Source organism: Prosopis cineraria, unplaced genomic scaffold (genome assembly GCF_029017545.1).
Source record: "Prosopis cineraria cultivar Desert tree isolate PC_DT_omini unplaced genomic scaffold, ASM2901754v1 PC113, whole genome shotgun sequence".
In the NCBI taxonomy this organism is placed as follows: Eukaryota; Viridiplantae; Streptophyta; class Magnoliopsida; order Fabales; family Fabaceae; genus Prosopis; species Prosopis cineraria.
The window spans coordinates 17860-25032 of record NW_026555440.1 but is presented as its reverse complement, the minus strand read 5'-3'; the positions used below and the strand labels follow the sequence as shown (position 1 = coordinate 25032).

Below are 7173 nucleotides of genomic sequence, written 5' to 3'. Positions count from 1 at the left end.
TAGCCTCACTTTGCGGAACATGGAATCTGATTCAATAATTTGCCTGGGGAGAAGATTAAGTTTAAGGTTACCATTACTGTTCCTTTTTTTTTTTTTTACACCACTGTTATTACCCATCACTTCTTACTGCTTTTCGCCGCCGCTTTTTCCGTCGCCGGCGGCCAGGTTTCAGCGGCTTTTGCTGCCAATTACCATGTCTTTTAAAGTTTCAACCCTATTTATTTATTCGTTAGTAAATCAAAACTCTTCCAACATTTAGTTCTTTTAATTAAATTATATAGATTAAAGATGTTAATTATTTTAAAATATTCTTTTTAATTATTTAGCACATTGGAATATGAAATTTGGTGCAATCAATAGGGGCAAGTGAGGGGAAAAAAATAAAATGTGGAAGACAGAAAATTGAGATCCTACATTACATTAAGACCAGAATAATGCTCTTAATTATTTTCAAAATTTAATACCAGAATTGGATTTTAGTTTTGTGTCCTGTTCTAAAGGTGGTCCCATGTCGTTTGAGTTTATGATGAGACAAGAAAATCTCAATAAAAAAAACAAGGTGAAAGAGAATAGATGAAAAATAAAAAATTGATCTTCTGTTTTTATTTTTTATTTTTAAAAACTGATTTATAATACAAATTTTAAAATTATTTTTCAAATCAAAATAAAATAAAAATTTATTTGGTTATATTAATTTAAAAATAGTTTTAAAATTAAAAAAATTGATAATGATAATTATAAAACAGTTAATAATAATGATTTGTGATAAAAATTAATCAACATAACTATAATTTTTAATAATCAAAGGTAGTGTATTTTAAAAATAAAAAATAAAATGAAAATAAATTAAATTTATTTTTTCATTTTTGTTTTAAAAAAAACAGTTTTAAAAATAATTGAATCAAAAACACTAATCCAAGTTAATTTTTAAATTTTTCTTTTTAAAAAAAAGTTTTTAAAAACTGAAAACAATGGAATGTGAAAATGTTTCGAGTATGATATAATAGTAGTTGATAAATATTATAATATAAAATAATATTTTTTTTTATTTTCGCTCATTCTTTCTTTTCTAATGCCATTATTAGCCTACCACAGCAAACTTGACCTAGCTCATTCCCGTGGCTTGGTATACCAATCACTTGAAGATGAGCCACACAATTTATTCTGTCGTTTTGATATTTCCAATTTTGACCTATCTCTCATTATTTTCAATTTCATTTTTGGCATTGAACTCGCATGTGGATTTCTTTGATAATAACTTACATGGGTTTAGTACATATATTTTTATATTCATGGGTTGTACTATCTTTTCTTTTCTTTTCTTTTGATGTAGTGAGATTATGGAAATGATGGATTTACTCGGGTGAGATTTATAGTAATTAGATATAGGTTTGTGGCTCTGTTTGTTTCATCCTTTATATAATCAATGAACTTTTGTTTATTTAGTATGGCTTAAAAGGTATTTACAGATACTATAGTATAGTGCATCAATGAAATGATGAGTTTTGGAGTTCCCAGTTTAGGGGTCATATTATTCCTTCGGATCAAAATATAAATAATTTTTTTACAAAATTCATAAATTAATAAAGTTTTATTTTTATAAAAATATATATGTTTCTTTTTTTTTAATTTTTAATCTAATTACCGATACATTTTATGATAAGTGAGAAGTAAATTTGCACCAAGATATAGGGTAATAAATATAAGTAGTAAAATAGAAAAAACAGTTTTTTTTAACATATATTAAATTACTTATGTTATAAACAAAAATTAATTGAAAAAATGTTTATATTCTAAATCAGAGGGAGTATAACTTGTATAAGATGTCTTGCAGTGCAAGATAGTGGAATGGGACATGTTAGAGCAAATTTGTGCGAGTGGGTCACTAGTGGTGTTCGTGTGCATATAAGACTATATCAAATTCTAAGGGTCCACTTAAAACACATGATATTCTAAACTTTTCTTTGATGTAATTTTTGTTAATATTTAAAATGGTACATTAAATATCCTATCATTTAAAATGTAAATCTGACTATTCATTACCTTAAAAACTGTAGAAAAATACCTAAAACTATAAAAAAAAGACTCATAAAAATTATTCTATAAAAAAATAATATTAATTAAGTCATCTAAATTACATATAAATAATATGATACACATGTTATTTCTTATCCACATAAAGGTCAGAATATGATTTTGAATAACCATTATTTTGGGGCCTTACTTAATATTAATTTTCTTATAAGTTACTTATTTACAATTTTATGGACCCTTTTCTGTAATTTTTATGTCTTTATTTATAATTTTTTTTCAATTAACAAATAGTTAAAGTAAATTTTTTTTAATGGCTGGTGCCCAATGCAGCATTTTAACTATTGAGGAGAAAAATGTATCATTTTATTTTAAGACTCTAAATGTTCTTGAGTCAATAGTGAAGTGTAAAAAATGCTTTCTAATCCTGTGTTTTTTAAACACAATAATTACCAAACATAATGGTTGGCATGATCAATATAACTCACCCATTATTACTCCTGACCATATTAAGTTCAAAGCTACACATGCAACTCCATAATCATTATTTAAATTACTGAGTGTTCCTCTGCAAATACTTGAAGAGCGAACTGGTCCACTTGGCAAAATCAGAAGGCTAAGTATTATTACCAAAAGTAAAGGCAAGAATCTGGGTTAAAAAAATAGAGGCAAACCGCTGCGGTCCAATACAAAGATGGACTTTTTCTTCATAATTACCCATTTCACTCAGATCACAAAAATGGGCTTTCTTAAGGATTACTCATTCAAGTCGGACAACCCGACCCTGAAAGATGCAGGGTTTTGATGGGAAATAAGAAAAGCTAGGGTTTTTGCGGGTCTCGATATAAAAGAGACAGGCCTTATCTTCTTGCATGATTAAGCCTTCCATTTCAGTGAGGTGACCATCTTACTGGACGATTCGAAGACCCGCAGTTCCTAACAAATTTAACGAAAGGTACTGGCTTTTCTGCTCAAATTCATGCTTCCGATGTCGTTTCGATGTTATCGATTTGACTGAGAATTTCTTATTACCATCGGTCACATTTCTGGCGCTGAATTGACGTGGATTGGCTTTGTCAAGTGTTTCCGTGATGTTTTTAGTTTATATTTGGGTCTGCTTCTGAGCTCCCGACCGAAGATGGGGTGTTACGTGATTTCTATATCCTTGGTTGTGTTGATTTTCTCGTCTTGATTTTGGGATTTTCGAATCGGTCGATTTCTGGAAGTGAGATTTAGTAGGGATTTGGATTCGTGTTTCTTTTATCATATCAAACCTTGTCAATTTATTATTGTTGACACTTCTATTATAGTATAGTGCACTGGTGAAATGCTGAGCTTGGGAGCTCCTTAGTTCATTGAAGCTTATGAACTTATGTTTTTCGTTGAGAACTAGCAGTTAGCGATGTTTCTGCAGAAGAAACTTATCCGGGGGTTTGACTGAAAACTTATAAGGATTCTTTATTTTCTCGTGAGTTGAAAAATGACAAACATGCACCCAAGTGAGTTTGAATAGATGCAGAGGATGGATTAATTGATCTCTTGTATCAATCAAAATAAATGTTACTCCTCTTAATAGCTTTTTTATAAAATGATTTTCTTACAATCTTCTGCATTGAATCAATCGTTCTTATCTTGAATACCATCCTTCTAAGATTGTTTGGTGCCCACGATTAAATCCAAAAAATAACATACAATATGCATTTCAAATATACAAAAAACTACAAGTAATTGATTACACAAATTTGATTGTAATTTTTATAAAAAATTTCTATGGGGTATTGATATCGTAATTTGATCTACTCCACACAAGATGAATCAATATCGATCTCATCCTGATCCTATTTTACAGTATTAAAAGGCATAAAAGCTTGATGTCTAACCCCAGTGTCAATTGACCCTTGCCCCCGTTCTGTATATGTGCATGCATGTGTGCTTCTGTTGTTAATTGAGTCTTGCTCTCAGTGGTGTGTGTGAGTGAATCAATTGATCCTTGCTTTAACATTGTGTTCAGGTTTTGGGGTTGTGTGATGCATGATGACAGGATATTGCAATTCTCTTCTTAAAAGTTGATTGTCCATTGATCGCCTGCACTGCTTCCCTTTTTTTAATTTTTACTTTCTTTAACTCTTGCTTGTAGCATTATCATTTCCTTTTTTTCCCAATTACATTGAGACTAAGTTTAATGAACTTACTGGTGAAAACTGATGAAGTCTGATATAAAAAAAATTATTTACTGGTTTTTAATGCTTTTGTTTCTCAAACAGATGAATCGGGAAAAGCTGATGAAGATGGCTGGTTCAGTTCGAACTGGTGGGAAGGGTACCATGAGGAGGTGGGCTTACATCTTGAACTCATGATATTTCTTTTAACCTGTAAAGAAATCATTGTTTCTTGGCATTTACTGCTGTAAGAATACGATCTGTTATGTTTTTGCACGTGGTATTGGACTATTAATTGTATAGGATATCTGTTCTTTTGCTTATTTTTGGCATATCCTTCATTGCACACTTGTATATTGCCTTTGCTAATTCTTGTTTCAACTTTCCGGATTTACCATATTGTGTTATCAGTTTTTGTTGAATGATGGTCTCTGATGCCTTGTAATATTTTATGATTTGTTGCATATGATGGGTTTTTGATGAGTAATGGGACCATATTTTTGTTTTTTGCTGTGTTTTCTGTCACTTATAGAAGCGAAGGCTGTCCACAAGACAACGACACAGATGACAAAAGGCTTCAGAGCACTTTGAAGAGAATAGGGGTGAATGCGATACCTGCATTGAGGAGGTCAACATTTTCAAGGATGATGTAGCCAATCTCCTAAAACAAATCCTAAAGGTAACATAAATTGGTGGTATTTTGGCTGTGTTCTTTTATCCTATCTTTTAGTGTGTCAACATAAAATTATTTAATTTTTTTTTTTTTTTTTGCAGTCCAAGCATCCATTGCTGCTAACACGTGGGTTGTCAGTGGTGCTCCTCAAACAAAGAGTAAGCATTTTCCTATGACTTGATAATTTCTAGCTTGTACTGGCGGGGAGTTTGCAGACATGAACATTCTTCTCATTTCTATTCACATTCATTACTGTTATGAGTATTGATTAACTTGACTGTTTGTGCCTCTGAATTTATGCCCCGTGGTAATCTAGAATGACATTCTATTTTCCATCTTTATCTTCGCGTTTTGCAGAGTTGCAAGATATACTTCCTACTATTATTAACCAATTAGGTATGCCCTTTGCACATCCTCTCATCTTATATCGTTTGTCTGTTTGTTCCTTTCATCCCATTTTAACTGGATTATCTTATTGTTTATAATTTTGAGCCCTATTAAGAGGGGTAAAGGAAGGTCTAAGAGAACACTCTTGAAAGTTGTTGAACGTGATTTCTTAATTAATAATATTTTTAAAAGCTTGGTAAATGATAGAGCATAATAGCGTCTTGCAATCCATGTAGCCCACCCTACCTAGTAGGATAAAGGCTTGTTGTGTTATTGTGTATTGTCTTATTGTTTATGCAAAAAAAAAAAACCGCAGGACCAGATAACTTGGAGAACCTGAAGAAGCTAGCAGAGCAATTTCAGAGGCAGGCCCCTGAAGCAGGTGCCGGTGCTACTGCTGCACAAGAAGAGGATGACGATGAAGTCCCAGATCTCGTTGCTGGCGAAACCTTCGAGACAGCTGCTGAAGAGACTCCTGCTGCTGCATCCTAGACTTTCACTGGGCCTTCTCTATAATATCTCCTGTGTTTTTCAAGGATTTTTTTTTCTTTTTTCTTTTTTCAAATTTAAGCATTTTAAGTGTTTTCTGTTACATACTTCAGCTGACATACTCAAAATCTGGTTTTTCGCCAACCACTCTAGATGTTGTACTGCTCTAGAGCTTGCCCCATTGTATGTGCATTCATAATTGAAGGTAGAAATCAATTTTGCTTATTTACGTTTTCTGTTCCATGGATTTTTATCTGCCGCCCACATCCATTGTTGCTTAGTTTTTGTTGGATGGTATTTTGCATCATGTAGTGCCATGGAAAAATCAATTCAAGTTGCACTGATGCTTCATATCTGCATTCCTTCGCAATTTTTTTCATGATTGAGATATGTAGAGAGTAGTTCCATGAAATATAGCTGGTGAGGATCAAGTGCCTAACTAAGGTGTGTCAAGTATTTCTTGTTCCTACTAGTTTTCTGGATTCTCCAAGGAGGACAAGGTTGAATTTCCAGCATGATGATTTTGCTTATGTCATGTGTGCAAGTGTTTGCTGGGTAGATGAACAGAAGAAAATCATGAAAATTAATGAGCTTTTCTTACATTATTGGAAATATTTATAATGCAATACGCTGTAAATATGTTTTAATTGATTTGCTAAAAATGAATTTGATAGTTTGCTTGATTCAACGCATCTAATGTAGCCATAGAAACATCTCTCGGTTGACTTGTTCATCTCCACTTGGTTGGACGATATTTTTCTAGTTATAACCAGGAACTAACTTCTTGATTTCTATTTTGATATTTTTATTCTAATATATTTAAAAGCTAATTATAAAATAATCAGTTGTAATAGTCAATTCTATTAATAAAGCAATAGAAAATGGTCTTTTTTTTCTGCCGATAATGATGTGAACAATAAAATAATTAATTTTTGAAACTAATATATATATATATTATATGTATATGTATATATATTTTCTAATCACTTATAACAGATAATTTTAAATTCTGAAAGTACTCTTTTAATTACTTAATAAGAGTTCGTTTAAAAAAAAACAGAAGTTCGATAAGGAGACTGGCGGAGAATTTTTTTCTCCCCATTTAAAAAATCGAATTTTGCAATTGCTAGAGTAAAAGCTGTTTTTTAAATTTTTAGAAAAAAATCTTTTGAAGGAAGGGAAGGAAAAACTTTGTCTAATTTTCTATTTTGAACTGAAAACTCATCTAATTTTCATTCCAAAACACGAATCATATCTTTCATGCCTTTTGAATGGATCTCTTCTTGATTTTTTTGGGTTGGGGTAACAATTGAATTGATCTTTCTACCTGGTTGAGGTACATTTGCTAATTACTAATACTATTAAAAGTAACTTAATTCATTAACTTTGACTTAAAATAATTTAATCACTATAATTTAGCAATTTAAAACCTTG

At 31.3% G+C, this 7173-nt stretch overlaps 1 pseudogene; it reads left to right on the top strand.

The window, feature by feature from the left end:
- Positions 1-4295: 4295 nt before the first annotated feature.
- LOC129295432 (nascent polypeptide-associated complex subunit beta-like) lies at positions 4296-5968 on the top strand (annotated as a pseudogene).
- Positions 5969-7173: the final 1205 nt, after the last annotated feature.